A 19,042-nucleotide genomic window follows, 5' to 3' on the forward strand; every position below is an offset into this window, starting at 1 on the left:
TTCCCTGCATCGGTGTCTCTTTGGGTCTCTAGAAGCTTCCCCTGGGCTCACATGCCAGTCTCACGGCTGCAGATTTGACCAAACGCTGTTCTCCTTCACCGTGCACTATCCCATTTCTCAGTTGTTCAAACCATTGGCTACAATGTCTTAGCTCCCCAGTTACACTTCTCTTCCTTTTTACTCCCAACCAAGTGGGTGAGTTTAGTTCCAAGACCTCACCTCTTCCTGGCCACCTCATACTGTCTCATGTTTCAGCTAAGGGTGCCATGTGAGTCTGTACCTCCACACACAGTTCCACCCCCGTGGTGGCTCTGTGGCTGTGGGGCTCAGAACTGAAATGAAGAAAATCAGAAGCCAGGGTCACAATGTTATGTCTGTAAAGTATTATTTCTAAGCGGGAGCATGGGCACTTGAGTGTTTACTAGTTCATAAGTAGGAAAGGGGAGAAGCGGCTGCAGCGCAGGACAGCCTGGAGCATGCGCAGGAGGATGCCGAGAGGGGGTGGAGCCACTTCAGCTTCCAGGCTCAGGCGACACATCCCCAGGCAGACAAGCAGGAGCTGAAGGGACAGGAGCAAAGAGGTCTTGGCGCAGCAATTCTCAGACTTTGATGTGTTTCTGAATCACTCAGAACAATCGTTAAAAATGCAGATTCAGGAGTTCCCTGGTGGCTCAGCAGGTTAAGGATCTGGCATTGTCATTGCTGGGGTGCTGATTGGATCCCTGGCCCAGCAACTTCCGCATTCTGGAAGCAGCCAAAAAAAGAAAAAAAAAGTAGATTCAGAGTTAGTGGGTCTGGGGTGGGCCCTGACTACACCTTCTAAGTCGAAGGACTTAGAATTGTGACACTGTGACACCAAAGGCCCAAATTTCTCCTCCACATCCCAGGAGGTCCCAGGGGCGGTTGGCTGCAGCACCTGCCCTTCTCAGAGACAAAGGAAGCGCTCAAACACCAGAGTGGAAGGCCTTTCTGGAGAAGGTCTCCACTGCGGCTGTTGGCACAAGCCTGAGATAACAGTCCTTCGTGTGCAACGCATGGGAGGCAGAAGGAAAGGCAGCTTCGCTCCACCTAGGAGTGAAATCCATGGAAGATTTCCCCACTGGAGGTAAAGTCCTCACTTTGATAGTTATAGCAGTACAAGCTGAACTGCCCACATACCCTAAAAATAGCCTGTCTCGGACCCTTTCACACATAGAAATGTAGAGTTAGTCCCCCATGCAGTGATGGGTCTTATGGGGAAACTCTTCTTCCAAAATGCAAACAATAACTTTGCCAACTACCTATAACAATCAACAATATGCTTTTTTATTAAAATATATTACTGATCAACCAAAGACCATCAAATATTTAGTAAAAGAGAAATTTCAAGATGCGTGAGAGAGGAACTGACTACAGGAGAAACAGATAAAGGAAAGAAAGAAGGCAAGAAAATTAGTATCCTTGGGGAGGTGAGAGAGGCTGGGGGTCCACACAAAAGAACAGACTGCTGCGAAAAGAGAGCAAGCAGCAGAGAGCAAAAGGGAACATGAAAGAGGCCACGACAAATCAAGCATTAGTTCCACAAATATATTTTAAAAATCAGTAGAATTTAATCATTGGTATGAGTGAAAACTAAATTAGTAATCTGGAAGATAAAGTTGAGAAAATATCTCAGAATGTAGAAAATGACAGGAAAGAAAATATCTGAAAGCTGAGATGGCGGAGAGCTCTAGAAAGCCATTCGTATGTAACTAATCCAAGATCAGAGAACAAAAGTGAATAATCAAATAAATTAGAAAAGATCATTTCACTGAGCTAGAAAAAGACTTTCAGATGAAAAATAGTCTCCGTGTGCCAAGAACCATTCTGTCGAAAATTTGAAATTCCTGGTATAAAGCTTGCAGAAGGAATCACCAGAACACCTACCAAATAAGTAAATAAACCAAAAAAAAAAAAAAAAAAACCCCTAAAGATTGTCATCACACTTTGTACAAATTACACGGGTGCTAGAAGACAGTGGAGCAAAACTTCAAAGTTCTAAGGCCAAATTATATTGAACCTAAATTTTATAGCAAGCTAACTGTTATTCAAGAATTAAGACAAAATAAGATACCCAATGACTCAGAAAATTTCTCCTATTTACTCTTCCTGGAATAACTTGGGAGTGGCGTGCAGGAAAAGGAAAACTGAATCCAATGAACTGCCTCGGAAATAAGATGAAAAAGGGTCTTAAACTGTTAGCTGTAAATCAGGCCTAGAAAGGAACTGGCCCAATTTAGAGCACAGTGGACAATAGGTAGTGATTGAAGAATGCTGATTAAAAAATATGTTTAAGAGTTCCTGTGTGGCTCAGTGGGTTAAGGTTCCGGGTGTTGTCACTGCAGTGGCTTGGGTTGTTGCTGTGGTACTGGTTTGATCACTGGTGCCTGGAAAACTTCTGCATGCCTTGGGCACTGCCAAAAAAAAGATGTTTTATAATCTGGACGATCTTAGATATGTAAAAATGTATTTTAGAGTAAAGGAAACAAAACACTATTCAGAAGTCACGATAAGATGAAGCGAATTGAAATGTAACATGACTTGGGAAAATAAAGGGGTATAAGTAAAAAGAATCATTTTTTCCATCATTTTTTTTGGAGGGCTATTTTTGGCAGCATAAAATTAAATTACTATCTTTTAAAATTTTTTATTTTCCCTTTTTGGTTGAAGGCTCAGCGTGTGAAAGTTCCTGGACCAGGGATTGAACCCTCCCCACAGCAGAAACATTAGATCTTTAACCCGCTGCGCCACCAGGGAACTCTCACATTTTTATCGTAATGGGCCTTACGTACTACTTGATGCTGCAATTAATATTTATATGCGTTGAATATTTGAATATCTGCTACTGGCTTTCAGTTTGTAAAGTCAAAGTGTTTTGGACACTTTACTAAATTACCCATGGAAGATGTCCTCCAGGGCCCTGGGTCCTGCTAGTTTGCTCAGTAGTTTCTGGAGAGGTTGACCCAGGAGAAAACCTTCCCCTACTTCACCTCTTCTTTCCCTTCTTCCCACGTGGGGAGGGTGAGAGGCTTGCCATCCTCATGGGATGTCCCCCTAAGCCTGAGCCTAGACTTTTTAAAGAGATCTCCAGAGCCTGTGGTCCTTTGCTTTGGATTCCTTCTCTCCTGGCCATTCCTGGGATCTTTGCTTGGCGTTGCCTACAGTTTCCTATGACCCCCCCATTAATGGTGGGTGGATCTACCTCTAAGATGTCCCAGGGGTGAGTCCCTCACTTCAGACGCTGCAGATGAAGGTTTCAGGCTGTACTTTAAGGAAGACATTTTGTTCATGGGTGTCTAAAGTAAGACTTCTGGAATGTGTCCTGTTTTTTATTAGTCTAACAGCCCCAGGCATCCACGTTGTCAATCTCTACGCCCCGCTTGTCAGCGCCCCAGCGGCTGACTCATCCAGCCCGTGCAAAGCATCGGCGTCACTACGCTGAGACTTCTGCCAAATGAATGCTAGGTAGCTCTTCTGGGAAGAGTCATGTTTCTGATTGCAGCTGGCCATTTATCAAGGGTCTGGCATTTGCCTAATCTCATCTGTTGGCCCAGGATATGCCATCTCCGTGCTCTGATTAAGCTTTCCCTCCCACACCTCATTGCGTTCCTCATCCACATTCCTCAGTCCAGTCTTATTTCAGGAGATAGCATTGTACTCCAATCTCATATAATTGTCATTCCAGTGTGACTCAACGATTTCCAACAAAACAGTGAATACTCCAAATACTCCTTGGAAGAGTAAGAACTGTTGGAATCATTGAATCATAACAAGGTAGAGTTGCCAGGGATCTTGAGGTCGCCCTGTACAGTTTTCTCCCACTCCCAGGTGGACAAATGAAGCACACAGGGATTAACTGTCTTGCCAAAATCTCATAGCAAAAAGTAGAGGCAGATCTGGACCAACAGAAATATACAAGTATCAAAGAGGTAGGGTATTCTCAGGACAATGGAAATAATTGCAAATTCTGGTAAGTATTTTGGAATTCCCTCCCACAGATAGTAAGCAGCTGGCCCTTGTCTTCACTGAGGATAAGATATGGGAGTGGGGGGAGTTGTTAATTACAGTTTGAGTTTTTATGTAAAAGGAGTACTCCATGCAAATGTTTCAATCTCAGAAGCAGTGAATGGTGGGGGAGAGTGGGAACGCCTTTCTGGAAGACTCCAAGCACAGGAGGTGCCCCTATCAGGGGCGATCATCACGCTCAGGGGTGGGGGTGGGGAGCACTCCGTGATATTGTATAATTTCTGTGATGACGAGAGCTGCCTGGCCGCTGCACCAGGTGCCGGCTGCCTGCGTGGGAGCGGATTCCTGCGGGCATCAAATGCTCTTCCCGCAGTATCTCATCAAGGGGTCCACGTATCAGATCACAAGATCCGCCCCTGGGAAACAGGCAGCAAAGGCGCACGAATTTCTAAATAGTAGAAATCCGATTTTCCTGAGACATCCCTGGGAACAAAGCATGGAAGAATCATCAAGATAAAACTTGAAGATCAGCCTATTTATCTCTTCAAGAGAATTTTGAGCTATTTCCCTGACGTTTAAAGTTGAGCAAAGAGAATTCCTGCTATGGTGCAAGGGGATCGTTGGCGTTTCTGGAACACTGGGACCTAGGTTTGATCCCTGGCTAGGCACAGTGGGTAGAGGATCTGGTGCTGCAGCTGTGGTATAGATTGCAGGTGCCGCGGGGATCTGATCCCTGGGCCAGGAACTCCATACACTGCGAGGCAAAAAAAAAAAAAAAAAAAAAAAAAAAAAACAAAGGTGGTCAAAGGATGCGCTTCTAGAGTCCTTTCTGCGTTCACTTCAGGTATCTTTGAGGAAGTGCCCTCTCCCCCTTAATAGTAATAAATCACCAGAAAGCAGTTGTGAGGGGTTATTTATAACTCCCTGGGATCCCATGGCCCTTGGCTGGGGCCTGGGCTGAATGATCTAGGGTCAGACTGAGTTCCATCACCTAGGTGTCTGGTGCCCTGTTCCCAGTAGTGGAAGCTATACAAAGCGCTTAGGAAGCACTTACTGAGAGCAGTGACTGCGCTCCCCTCCCCTCCCTGGCCCTTCCTCTGATAGCCTGAATAAAAGGAGAGAGTTCACATCTCCTGGACAGTGGTCCAGGGAATGCACTGCACCCTTTCCTCAGGATGTACTTAGTGCATTCTAATCTTGCGAAAGACTAACTCCCTGAACTTTAAGGTTAGAAATAATTAGACAAGAAAATCCCTTCCCTTGATTTCTTGTAACTGTCAACAATGATGAGTAGTGAAAACATTGTTCCAGGTCAGCCTTCTCACTCTCCGTGAACCTTTGCTCCATATTGTTTATAGAAAGAATATGACATTTCTGGCATGATAAGGTGCGCGTTGCTATTTCTGCCTTTGGACAGTTCTTTGTGCTTTGCTATCCATCTCAAGAACCCAGATAGCTCCAGAAACCTAAATAAATGCTGTGATTCCTCCAGATTGTTCAACACACTCTCCCTGTCATTCGTTTCTCCTTCATTACAGAAAATACCTCCTTCTGTCTTCACCAAGCCATTTTGGAAAAATTCAAACCTTGGCAACAATAGATAGCTTCATATCTCCTGTTTTGATTGCTTTAGAGGTTAACCATACAGAAAGCAACATTTCATTTTCAAGCTCTGAAGGATCTTAAGGTGGCCTCATCCTGTTTTCCCTTTTTTCTCTTTTCATCATTTATACACACACACACACACACACACACACATATTTTTTTGTCTTTGCCTTTTCTAGGGCCACTTCCCACTGCATATGGAGGTTCCCAGGCTAGGGGTCGAATCAGAGCTGTAGTCACCGGCCTACGCCACAGCCACAGCAACGTGGGATCCCAGCTGCGTCTTTGACCTACACCACAGCTCACGGCAACGCCAGATCCTTAACCCACTGAGCAAGGCCAGGGATTGAACCTGCAACTTCATGGTTCCTAGTCGGATTCGTTAACCACTGAGCCATGATGGGAACTCCTATTGTGGACTCTTTGCAGGGACCTGGGCACCTCTGGGAGCCAGAGCTGGAGGTGGAGCTGCAGCTTCACCTGTGGCCTTGCCTTGGTCTGAGCCTTGGCCTGGGACTTTGGGTGGCACAGCCTGAGACCCTTGGCAATATGGGCACGAGCATGTTTCCCAAGCTTGGGGTGAGCATTCTTTTCACAATTTCTCAAGTTCTTAATAGCTTCAGTTTGCAAACTCTTACATTTCTCTAGTGGGGTTGACCTTAAAAAAGGTTAGCATGGGATTTTAAAACTCAAATAGTTCTATACCTACCACTCACTGTTGGAGCTGTGGAATGAAGTTCATATTGGAACAGGCCAGATTGAAGGGCACATCATATCTAAATCCTATTTGACCTTATTTAGTCATTGAGTCTTACAATGGATGGAGAATGCGAATACTGAGCGGCTGCCTGGGACATGTGGCTGGCTCAGACGGGGTTCACTTACAAGTTTTGGGCTGTGCCAAAGTGAAGGGCAAGTCCAATGGGAAAATAGAATCCTGAGCTGGACTAGTTATCCCCAACCTCAGACCCTCCTCACTGGGAATTGGCATGGTCCATGCATGCAAGTTGGAAGAAGAATTTCTGGTCTCATAGCAGGGGAAGAGAAAGAAGAGTTTATTGAGATGAGAGAAGAGGTGCTGCTAGCACAGCAGGACAATTTCCTACTGATCAGGGAGAGCTGACTCTGAGCTCAGTCATATCTGTTTTTATAGCCCAGGGAGAGAGGAGAGGTCTCATGATACACCTGCTGACCTGTTGATTGGTTGGGGAAAGAGGGTTTTCTGATACAGGTTTTCTGATATGCCCGCTAGTTGGTTGGGGCATATAAGGCTCATATAGGGGCAGGGTGAGGAGTGGGCCACTAGTAGGGGGCAAGAAGGAGTAGGCCAGGTTGCTCAAGGTGGGGGGGCATTACAAGGAGACAGGTGGGGCGATGAAAAGGGTCTGGTAACTCTTTCTTGGCCAGAGGTTTTGAGTTCTATGGCCCTGATGCCCCATAGGAGTGACATTAGTAAATTGCACTTCCCAGCTGTGGTGGGAATCGGGGGTGGGAAGGGACTGCGGCCACAGTTTTCATCTTCATTTGTTTTCAGAGCTTCACTGCGTTGGGACATAATTGTTTATTTTCCTATCCTGGTGACACCTGCTCACCAAAGCTGAAGAGTTTAGTGGTTGCTCTTCTTACAAATGTCATTAAACCCTCTCTCTAGAACCAAACAGAAGGCCTGCAGTGGAAAGTGCCTTGGTGTGCTTGATGCCAGTATGGGCACCTTATCCGGGAGTGGGAATGTGAAATACCTCATTCTTTTTCATTTTTATTTTTTGTGTGGTGTGCAGAGTAATTTCATTTGTGTGCTGGTCTCTGGATTTTTTTTTGAAAATATATCTGAATCATCAGACATTCTCACCCCTACCCCCCGAGGTATTTCTCTGATACGGTCGGAACAGCTTGTACTCAGGGCTCCCCTGTGATCTGTACACGCATTTCTGACACTGAACATTGCTAAGTAAGATGAAATGTTGAGATTATGGGGGTTTGTATTAGGTTACAGATTCCTGAGACATCATGTGAGGTGGCGTGACAACTAATGTCCCCTGGCGCCTTTGCTGAACTTGGCCTTTCTGCAACCTGTGCAGTTTTCAAGGAAACGGCTGAGTGGTTTTGTTCTGGCTGATGGCAAGGAGTTGGGACAGATGAAGAGACACTCTTCTTATCTTCAAAGTGTGCCAAAGAGTGGGGACAGAAAAAAAAAAGGAAACCTTCAGCCTGGGTAGTTGTCCTTGGCATTGACCTGGCCTGTGTGCTGATGTACGCTGAAGTGCCCTCTGGGTACAGAGAAGGAAGGTGGCTGGGGAACTATGGTTTTCTTAAAGGCTGGCTGGTTCCCCGCACAAAGGCTCCTCGGCAGAATTGATGCTTTTCATTGCTCTACAGCCTTGTGTGCCCTGGGGTGGGAGAGCCGTGAGGTGAGAGAGCCAGGTGGGTACTGCGGACATGTGTAGCCTGTCCCCTCAGGAATCCTGGCAGACCTCAGGAAACGGAAGTGTGTGAGATCTGGTCAGATCTCTCGGTGTGCCCTGATCTAATCATCATGGATCCTGGCCACTTGGTTTATGGCTTGTGGTCTCTGTCAATCTGTAGACAGTGTGAGTTTCATCAGGCCGAGGATGGTTTCATGAGGCCCGTTTCTTGACCAGCCATGGAAATACCTACTGGGGATGGCTGTGCTCCTTAAGGAACAAAAGAAAATCCTTCTCTAATCATGAATTATTTTTTATACCTGAGTCGAAGTTCACAAGTCCCAGGTAACCTAGCTGCTTTTATTAACTAGTTACAGGACTTGAGAAGTGCTTGGACCAGGGGGTAAGAAGAGTTTTGCTGTATAGTCCAGCCCAAGGTCTGGTATGGTAGGGAATGGTCTGGCTACCTGTAGAAGACTAGAAAGGGCAAGGACCCTGCACTGGGTGTCCGCTAAGGAGTGGGGCAGAGGCTGAAGGAGTGGGGAAGAAGCAGAGCTGAGGTCAAAAGTGAGAGCATGATTGTGGCGATGACCACGAGGGGGCAGTCATGACAAACAGCTGGAAGCTGAAGGGCGCCTGTTCTTACCAGGGGCAGACATTACAATGGGAAGTACAGAGCAGCAGAGCTTTCCAAACTCTGGCAGGCAGAGTTGACCTCAGGAAATGTGTTGGTAGACAGAAAAGCTCTGCTGGAATTCAGGGATGGGGCACTGATTCCCAGAAGGGAAATAGGAAGGAGCAAGAAAGAACCCCAGTGTCAGACAGTGATGCCAACACCAGAAAGGTTACCCAGAGGGGAAGCTGTCACTAGCCCTATGAGTAAAATCATCTTATCTTAGAGACCTGGCTATGAGAACTAAGGCATAAGGTCAGGGTTAGATCAGCCTCCATACTGACTTGAGCCTGGAGCTCCTTTGATCCCTTCTTTCCCAGCCTGGGGGATGCTCAGCCTGGTGGGGCTGAGCTCGTGTATGCAGTTCAAATGGATGGGGTGTGGGTGTGTGTGAGTGTGTGTGTGTGTGTGTGTGTGTGTGTGTGTGTGAGATGGGAAGGTGGTAGAGTAAGAGAGCTGCAGATCCTGGGATCACGCCCAAACCTGAAATGGTCTAACAGAGCTGTTGTTAGTTCGGCATTAGATATAGTATATTATAGCACTTACATGTGAAAACTATTAGGTAAAATATGAATGGGAGGAGTTCCTGTTGTGGCTCAGTGGTAAAAAATCTGACTGGGATGCATTAGGATGCAGGTTCAATCCCTGGCCTTGCTCAGTGGGTTAAGATCCTATATTGCTGTGGCTGTGGTTAGGCCAACAGCGGCAGCTCTGATTCAATCCCTAGCCTGGGAAAACCTTCATATGCTCCGGGTGCAGCCCTAAAAAGACAAAAAAAAAAAAGGAGTGGGAGAACTTATTTATTCTGTCATGAGACAGAGATGCCAGACTCTCTTCAAGTACAGAACTGCCGTCTGTGTTGTCCAGTCTTCTGCTAAACCCCTTCCTCCATCAGTCTCCCACTATCCACTTAAGTAACTCCTACCTAGTCTACTTAGCTTTTAAAACTCACATCACTCACCCTTTCTAGTGGAAGCCTTTTCTGCATCCCTGGCTGGGTGACATCCTTCTTCAAAGTTGAGTTAGAATTTTACGGAGTTTACCTCATTATTTAATTACTTTGGGTCTCTCCCACTAGAAGATAAGCCTCATGAAGACAGAGAGCATGTCTGTCCTTTTGGCTGCTGTGTCCCTAGAACCTAGACTAGTTCCTGGTATATTTCAGGTGTGTAATCATTATATGTTGAATGAATGAATATTTGGAAAGGAATAGCACTTTTTTTTGTAGGTGAAAACAGGAGCATTGCTGTGGCTGTTTGGTACAATAGGCACCATGGAATGCTTATGAAAATAGGTCATTCTGTAAATGCATTTCAAAGACTGCCAACTAATTGAAGGAGACCAGGATGGAGGGAGTTATAAAGCCACTGAATACTGATAATTAAATTCTTATCCATTAAGCCCAAGTTTGACATAAAAGTAAACAAATGTGAAGATAAGTAGGTTCTTTAAAGAAATTCAAGTTCACTTATAGGGCCAATAGGTGACCACAAACTTCTATTTTTTTTCTCCCTACTCCCTGCATTCTGTATCCTGTCCACATGTATCTAAGTAGATAAATAATATAAAATGAACATTGAATACATGCTTTAAGGAGAACAAAAGTCATGCTTGTAACTAGAATAGAGGCTATGGAAGTGGCTGTAGAAGTTTAACATTTGATGTATGTTAGAGTGCTTTGGTTTCAGTCTCTCCTGGTTATAACTGTGTTTTCTTTTAAGGGGAAGATTTTCAGGGATATTCAACAGATGAATGAAGTTTTTAAAGATGTGGTGCATACGTACAATGGAATATTACCCAGCCTTAAAAATGCTTGAAATTCTGATCATTGTTACAATATGAATGAATCTTGAAAACCTTTGCAAAGTGACAGAAGCCAGAGGCAAAAGGGCAAATAGTGTTTGATTCCACATATGTGAGGTACCTGGAATAACCAAATTTCTTGAGACAGAAAGTAGAACAGTAGTCACCAGGGACTGGGGGAGAAATAAGTGGGGAAATAATTGTTTAATGGTACAGAGTTTCAGTTTGGGATGAGAAAAAATTTCTGGAGGTGGTTGGTACGGAAGGTTGGACAGCAACGAAAAGGTACTTAGTATTATGGCGCTGTACACTTTAAAAGGGTTGAAATGGTAAATTTTGTTATGTATATTTTACCACGATTAAAAAAAGAGAGAGTGCAGGTTAGCCAAAGTCAGTGTGTCAAGAGAGGGATCATAGAAAGTCATGTCATCAGAGGGAGAAGCCACCTGGATGCCTGGTATAGTGGACCAGAAACCAGGACCCAAGCCCAGCTCTTCAGTGAGCAAGTCACCAATCCTCCTTGGCCTTTTTTTTTTTTTCATTTGCAGTTAGAAACCATGAACCCCTCCCCCCCGCCCCGTCCTATCTCCTAGGAACTGGGTTATCTTGTGAAAGTATTTTTACACTCATCAAATTCTACATATGTGGAGGCATCACTACCTGAGGCGATGGAAACGCCGTGTTGGATGGTAAGTGGACAACACCCCTTCCTCGGGGTGGTGTTCTGGAGGCGGCTTTCCCAGGCAGGTGGAAAAGCAAGAAGAAAAGTTAGAACAGGATAGGAAATAGTCGTCCTATCGAGCTACTATTCCACTAAGACTCACAGCCTTAGTGGGAAGCTCAGACCCATCCACCACTTCAGTGAAGCAGGCTGTCTTTGCAGCTGAGTGTCTCTAAATGACCTGCTAACAATGAAGCTGTTAATTAACATCCATAAAAACCAATCAGGGGTGCTTGTTGGATATCTGACCTATCTAGTAGAGGGTTGGGCAAATAAAAGGATGATTGATTTCCCACAAAATTCCAAAGATCTGGCTTTAGACACCAATGGCCTATGTCTGTGCTAACTACTTATTTGCTAACATGAGACGCAAAATACGGAATTAAAGCAGGCTTCCTTGCAAGATTCCTCTGGTTCTGTCAGCCACATAGATTAATACCTGCAGGGAGGGCCCATTATTAGAGTTATGGAAGAAATGCTAGAATTTTGCTGTAGAATTTTCTGGTCACTCATCAGGGATAGGGCTTGGATTTTTCACTCTTGGCTTTATGCAGGGAGCTTAGCTCTAACCACTTGCTGAGTAGGGGCTTGGAACTTTAACTCTAGAGTTGAGAGACACATAGCTTCACCCAAAACACTTGGGGGCTACCTGGCCCAAATACCTTTTCACTGCTATGACCTTGGAGGTCTTATTCTCAAGATTTTCCTTTCTTTTGAATTTGGCTGTATTATACAGTGTGTGTGTGTGTGTGTGTGTGTGTGTGTGTGTATTTCCCCAGTATACCAACCTATTCTACATGTTGGGAGTAAAAGGAGTATTTCCCATATATGTCCAATTTACTGTCTCAATCAAGAATAGAGCTTGGAATCTGTATTATTAAATTCTTTTTTTGGCTGCACTCACAGCATGTGCAAGTTCCAGAGCCAGGAACTGAACCCGCACCATAGTAGCCATCTGAGCTGCTACAGTGAAAACACTGGATCCTTAACCCACTGTGCTGCAAGGGAACTCCTCCATGTTATTAAATTCTAAAGACTTTGATACTTGGCCACCCAGGCAACCAAGGACCCAAGGTGGTGCTGACTTTGTGGAACTTGGTGTGTCCTCCTCGTGCTGGTGATTCCGGATCCCAAGGTGGCCAGCCCATGACCATTTGGACTCACTGAAAACTTTTAGGAGGGAAGGACAGATCCCACTTATTCCCATGGAACTAGTCTTTTAAGGCATTGAAATCATTGACATAGATTGATTGAGAATGACTTCATTTCCATATATCCAGTTAAGAGAGATACCAGGGTTGGAGTTGAGGATTAGCCGGAAGAGACATGGTAAAAGGAGAAGATATGAAAAGAAAGAGAAAGAGGAACAGAGAAAGAAGAATGAGAATGAAGACAGGGAGTTCCAATGTGGCTCAGCAGTAACAAACCCCACTAGTATCCATTGAGGATGTGGGTTCAATTCCTGGCCTTGCTCAGTGGGTTAAGGATCTGGTGTTGCTGTGAGCTGTGGTGTAGGTTGCAGACTGGGCTTTGATCCCATGTCGGATCCCATGTTGCTGTGGCTGTGCTGTAGGCCGGTGGTTACAGCTCTGATTCGAACCCTAGCCTGGGAACTTCCATATGCTGTGGGTGCAGCCCTGAAAAAGACGAAAAATGGGGAAAAAAAAGGATGAAGACAAAGAAAAGGGAAGGAGGGGAAATTGGATGGCCCAAGACAGAGTAAAAATAAGAGAGGAAGAGTGATGGGGACAGGGAGAAGGGCCTTCTCTCTTTGTCTCTCTAGAAGATTCACTGTCTGCCCTACAGCTAGCAACTGCCAGCAGCGGCCGGGTCTTGGTCTGTGATTCCACCTGCGATGGCAGCTGGTAGGTGAATGTCCCCTCAGCTGCGTCCTCTCTAGACCCCACCCTCCATTTGTCAGACACACTCCAAATCCAGTTCAGACCCGGGAGCCTGCCTTGGCCTGACGGAAGCTTTTTTCAGTGAACACATCACCCAGGAGAACCAGCAGGTGCTATTTTTCATGGTTTTCAGGTATTGACATGAGGGCAAGGCTGCTGTCACCACATTTGTTTTCCTTTTTGAGCTGGAGCGGGGCATGTTGAAGAAACTTTTTAATCAACCCACTTGCTGTGCCATGGGGACAACAGTGGAAATCCCACACGCAAACTTTGTAATGAAAGGATTTTGACAGCACGCTTTTTTTCTTTTTTTTTTTAAATGGCTGCACCCGTGGCATATGGACGTTCCCAGGCCAGGGACTGAATCCGAGTTGCTACCTCCACTACAGCTGCAGCAATACCAGATCCTTTAACCCACTGTGCCGGGCCAGGGATCTAACCCACACCTGTGCAGACACCTGAGCCGCTGTAGTTGGATTCTTAACCCACTTCACCACAGCGGGAACTCTGTTCACAGCACTCTTGAATGCTCTTGACGCTCTGAAGACACACTATCTGTCTGACCTGCATTTCAATGATCTGCCATCCAAGTTTTACTCCAATGCACAAAATTAATGTGAGACATCTGAATTGCGAGATTGATGAATTTCAATTAGGTCTCTCTTTAAATAGCAGTGTTTGGTGTGTGGTGCTATTTAGAAACTTCTAGCACCCTCATTCTATTTATAAATTGCTTTTATAAAGCATGGGCTTTAAAGGCTGAAAGAGACCTTAGAAATGCTGTAATGAAAAGAGCACTTTCCAGCTTCAGCTCTGAAATCCAATTGTTTGTGACCTTGAATAAACCACTGAACTTCTCTGTGTCTGATTTCCCTCCTCTGTGAAACAAGCTTCAGTGAGGTTACTTCGGTTCTCCCACTCCTTTATGCGTCACCCTGCTGTTGTTTCTCACTGCGAAATGGAGGCTCTCTGAGCACTACGTGTCCTGGCGAGGGCTGCCCCCCCTGTTAGGGACAGGCCACCCAGTGCCCCGTCTGCTGCTCTTCCTGCGGGGTGTTCCACTCTGCAGAGAAATTAATGTCTTTGCCACTGAGCAGAGTCCCTCTCACTTTAGAGAGGATGCAGACTTTCCAGTCTGAACACAGACACTTTTCTTTTTCTCTCTCTCTCTCTTTTTTTTTTTTTTTTTTTTTTTTGGTGGGGGCAGGCACTCTGTGGCGTATAAAATTCCTGGGCCAGAGATCGAACCCAAGCCATTACAGTGACAACACCAGATCCTTAACCTCTTGTGCCACAGGAGAACTCTGAACAGGGACACTTTTTAAATGCATATGACATCTTCCAAGACATCACCTGCACCTCCAGGTTTTTTTTTTTTTTTTTTTGATCTGCTTAGCTTCTCCTTCTGGACACATCCCCTAAAGTGGATCACAGGGCTGTGACTTACCCTGGCAGACAATGAACTCATTTCTTGCATCCTGCCCCCAAACGACTGCTCCTCCTTATGTATTTTCTACATCCATTATTACAGCGCATGGCACTGTGACCAGAAAACTGGCTTCACCTCTTGGTGGGTGTTGATCCAAAAGACACAGCCAAGCCAAAGATCGGGAGAAGGAAGGCTTTATTACGTGCAGCAAGAAAGGAGAATAATGGCTTCTTTCCCAAAGCAGTGTCTCCCTGGAGAGCAAAATTGCAGAAGTTTTAAGCTAAGGGCATGTGAATATTCATGAAGAGGCTTGGGCAGTGTATGCATGTTCATGATGGACCTTGGGCAGAGCAGAATTCAACATAGAACTAGGGCAAAGCTTGACAGAATCCAAGCTTTAGTTGATTGACGTCAAGAGTGTTAGAAAACGTGCACATTGGGAGTTCCCTTTGTGGCTCAGCAGTTGATGAAACTGACCAGGATCCATGAGAATGTGGGTTTGATCCCCGGCTTCGTTCAGTGGGTTAAGGATCCTGCGTTGCTGTGGCTGCGGCTGTGGCTGTGGCTGTGGCTGTGGATGGCATCTGCAGCTCTGATTCAACCCCTAGCCTGGGAACTTTCACATGCTGTGGGTGCAGCCCTAAAAAGCCAAAAAAAAAAAGAAAAGCTCCACATCATCCTCCCTTAGGTTCCAGTTGACCTGGTGGTTGAGCTCGTCCGGCTTGTCTTTACCATTGAAACAGAGCTGGGAATCTTTACAACCGATGTATTATCCTTGCTGTAGTAACTTCCCTTGCCTGAGAACAGTCATTTGTGCCTGTGTTCTTTTCTTCCCTTAAGATTGTTAATTACTGAGATTTCTTCAAGGACAAGCCCTATGACCGGCTTAGATCACAAAATAGCTTAGGCCTCAAATGGCTTCTCTCATGCCTCCTCCCAATATAAATCCTGGCCTAAAAATAATCCCTGATTTTGTGAATAGCTCCCGCACCCCTCTCCCCTTTTTCTTACAAAAAATGGCCCATTTTGTACAAACCCTCAGAGAGCACGTCTGCTTGCTCAATGGAATACTGCCCCATTCATGAACTGTTGAATAAAGCCAATTCCATTTTCAAATTTGGTTGGTAGAATGTCATTTTTAACACCACCGTAGGTCTACTCTTTTGGTGGTCTGACAGTTTTGGGTTTTCCTTCCCAAAACTGAAGCATTTTTTTCCCCTGAGGAAAACAACTGCCTACATAGATTAACCACCTACAAGGATTAACTGCCTTCTGTCTTGGGTCTTGACCCCCCCTGCCCCTTTCTTGACCTTTCCCTCCTCCTTCTTCATGTTCCTGCTGCAAGTTCCCACTATGAACTCCAGCCACAGATCCTTTATAAGCCCAGCATCTTCTCGCAGTCAGGGCAGGCGCCATCTTGAGCTCAGCCCATCCCCCTCTGATGCCTTAGGAAATCTCTCTTGCTTTACCAACTTGGCCTTGCACGCTCCTCCCTTAGCAAACTAACAGAACTTAAAGTAAGAAAAGAGAGGACATGAGAGAGAAAGAGGGGTGTTCAAGCACACTAACAAATAGCAAGTCAAAGTTATGCTAAGAAGTAATCACATGGGACTGAGTAGAAGATCTGTTTTTATTGTCTTTTTTTTTGTGTGTGTGTCTGCTGCACTTAGCTTCAGTCAAAATTAGTCACAACGGTTAAGCCTCTCACTTCCTTGGGACCCACAACATTAACTAGCAAATCTGCCACAGAATCCAGTTGGTGTGCTCAAGAGAAGGTCTGTGGTGGGGGAGGATGCCCAAAGACCCAGAGAGCATTTTATGTGGGTCTAGTGGAGTCAACACCTTTATAGTTTTGCTGAGGCTGGTGCTGGAAATTTCAAACAGGGTATAATGAAGGGTCCACTAAAGATTTATCTGGGGCGCATGGTGTTCCTTAAATGTGACTGTTCTCTCTGCATTCAAAACCTGCCCTGCTGATGGCAGAAGTTCATGTCTTCTTGGAACTTTATGCAGATAGATGCTGCTCCTGGATGCTGAAAAACTTCTGGAGACCTAAATTGACTTAAAATACATGATCCAGGCTTATTTTGCATAGTATATAATTTACCCCTTTGAATTTTTTACCCCTTTGCATAATATACACTTTACCAGTTGTGCATTCATCAGCATAAATCTATTTTAGAACATTTTCATCATCCTAACTTGTACATTTGGTGCTAATCTTCATTAACCCCACTTGCTTCCCCACCAGGAATCTGCTTTTTGTCTTTATAGCTTTGCCTTTCTGGATGTTTCATGTAAATGGAATTATATAACATGTGGTCTTATCCTTGGTGTTTTTTATTTTTTGTCTTTTTAGGGCTGCACCTGTGGCATATGGAAGTTCCCAGGCTAGGGGTCAAATTGGAGCTGCAGATGTCAGCCTAAGCCATGGCCACAGCAATATGGAATCCAAGCTGCATCTGCAACCTACCCCACAGCTCTCGGTAATGCCACATCCTTAACCCACTGAGCGAGGCCAGGGATTGAACCTGGGTCCTTAAGGATACTAGTTAATCAGGTTCATTACCCCTGATCCACGAGGGGAAATCCTTGGTGTTTTTATTGAGCATAATGTTTTTGCCATTCATCCACATCACAGTATGTATGTGTAGTTTATTCTATTTTTGATTTTACTTTAAAAAGATTTTTATTTTTTATATTATCGTTGATTTACAATGTTCTGTCCATTTCTGCTGCACTGCAAAGTGCCGCAGTCATACATATATGTTCTTTTTCTTACATCATCCTCCATCATGTTCCATCACAAGTGACTAGACATAGTTCCCTGTGCTATACAGCAGGATTATTCTATTTTTTTAAACTGCTAAATCGTATTCTATTGTATGATGTCACTAAGTAGGCTGCCCACTTCCAGACTGGTCATTACACAAGAAAAATAAAACTTATGTGCATAAATAAAAATTTATGTGCATGAATTTTTTTCTGTTTTTCACTTGCTGCCAAAAGCATTCCTAGCTGGTATAGTAAGCTTGTCAGATTCTTGGATGTTTGGAAATTGAAAGGAATGGTAAATTTATTTGTTGACAATTAAAATTTTAAAAGTAAATTCGTTTATTTATTCATCCACTAAGTATTTGTGAAATGTTTACCAGGTACCAGATCCAGTGTTATGCAGTGGGCTAAAATGCTGTCAAAAAAGTTTTAGGAGTTCCCACTGTGGTGGTGTGGGTTCAATCCCCAGCCTCACCAATGGTTTAAGGATCTGGCATTGCAACAGCTGTGGTGTAGGTCGTAACTGTGGGTTGGATTCAACCCTGGCCCAGGAACTTCCATATGCTGCGGGTACAGCCAAAAAAAAAAAAAGAAACTCTAGAGGGAGTAACTTAAAGAAATATGCTACACTTAGGTTCAGCACAATCAAGTGCACAAGACAGGACTAAAGTAACTTTGTTCTCTTGAGTATCTAATGGTCTCAGCCATGAGTTCAGCCCAGACCCAAGCTGAGTTCATCCACAGGCTCTTCTGCATGAACCAAAACAGGGAGGCATCATCTCCTGGTCAGCGCTCTGATTTTTAGGGCACTTCTTGTGCAATGTGCTGACAGTGCTTGTCTTGCATTTTCAGAAGGTCATTGGCCAAAGAGACAATCTGGCAGGATGGTGGGGATCCAGCCTCAGGGGAAAGAATGGGTGTTGGGAAGCTTGGGAGGGAGATCCAATGCCTGTACAGACCTCTCGAAGGTCCACCTGGGACAGCAGTGAGCTTATGTCATTGGACATGACACTGAAATTAGGCAGCTAGTTCTGCGGATGTTGCTCAAATTGTCACTGCGGTGAGAGGGTGAGGATGTATGTTTCCTTCATCTATAATGTACCCAAACTACTATAATGGAAATATATTAAATAATAAACCAATCAGTGAATCCATTCATTATTTATGCAGTGTCTACAATGGGGAACCATGTCTAACAGTTTCTTTTCTCAATTCTTACGAATCTACACGCCTCTGGGGCCTTGACATTGTTATTGCCTCCCTCCGGCTTTGGCTCAGGATCACTTACTTCTCTTTAGAGTAACTTCTTTGGGGGGGGGGTCTCCTTTTTTTCCTTCTTCCTGTATATTGGGCCTCTCCTTGGGTTAATATTCAGAATTATTTCAAATTATTATATATTTCTTAATTCAGAAAAATATTTCAGAGTCAGATTCCTCTTTTGCTTTTGTGTACCCAGTTGCGATCTTGAAAACCCTTCTTTTTACTTCTGTGTCTTTTACGCATTCAGGACATTTTCACATCTTAGAATCATTTCATCCTGTGTCTGATTGCCAGGTGAGTCATCTTAAATCCCAATTCTTATCATTTTATTTTCCTTCCCAGAAATCCTCAGTGCTTTTCGATTGCCTACAGGAACAAGCCCAAACTCCTTATTTTTGCATTTATGAAATCATCTAATCATGTTTCAACTTCCCTTTCCTGCCTTATCTCACACTATTCTCCTAAAAAGTCTTACTCAGGTTAAGTTGA

General features: G+C 44.6%; 1 protein-coding gene across 1 annotated transcript in view; it reads left to right on the forward strand.

The window, feature by feature from the left end:
* Positions 1-3,881: 3,881 nt before the first annotated feature.
* Positions 3,882-19,042, forward strand: part of LOC146405999 (uncharacterized) — a 244,878-nt gene continuing 229,717 nt past the window's right edge. The window contains exon 1 of the mRNA XM_084955716.1: positions 3,882-3,988. The gene's annotated coding sequence lies outside the window, so the exon portion shown is untranslated. The remainder of the gene's footprint in view (positions 3,989-19,042) is intronic.

This window comes from Sus scrofa, chromosome 1, assembly GCF_054392235.1.
Source record: "Sus scrofa isolate SSC_HxYL_T2T_F1_AM1 chromosome 1, Sscrofa_HxYL_maternal_Yorkshire_Landrace_v2.0, whole genome shotgun sequence".
NCBI classification, from domain to species: Eukaryota; Metazoa; Chordata; class Mammalia; order Artiodactyla; family Suidae; genus Sus; species Sus scrofa.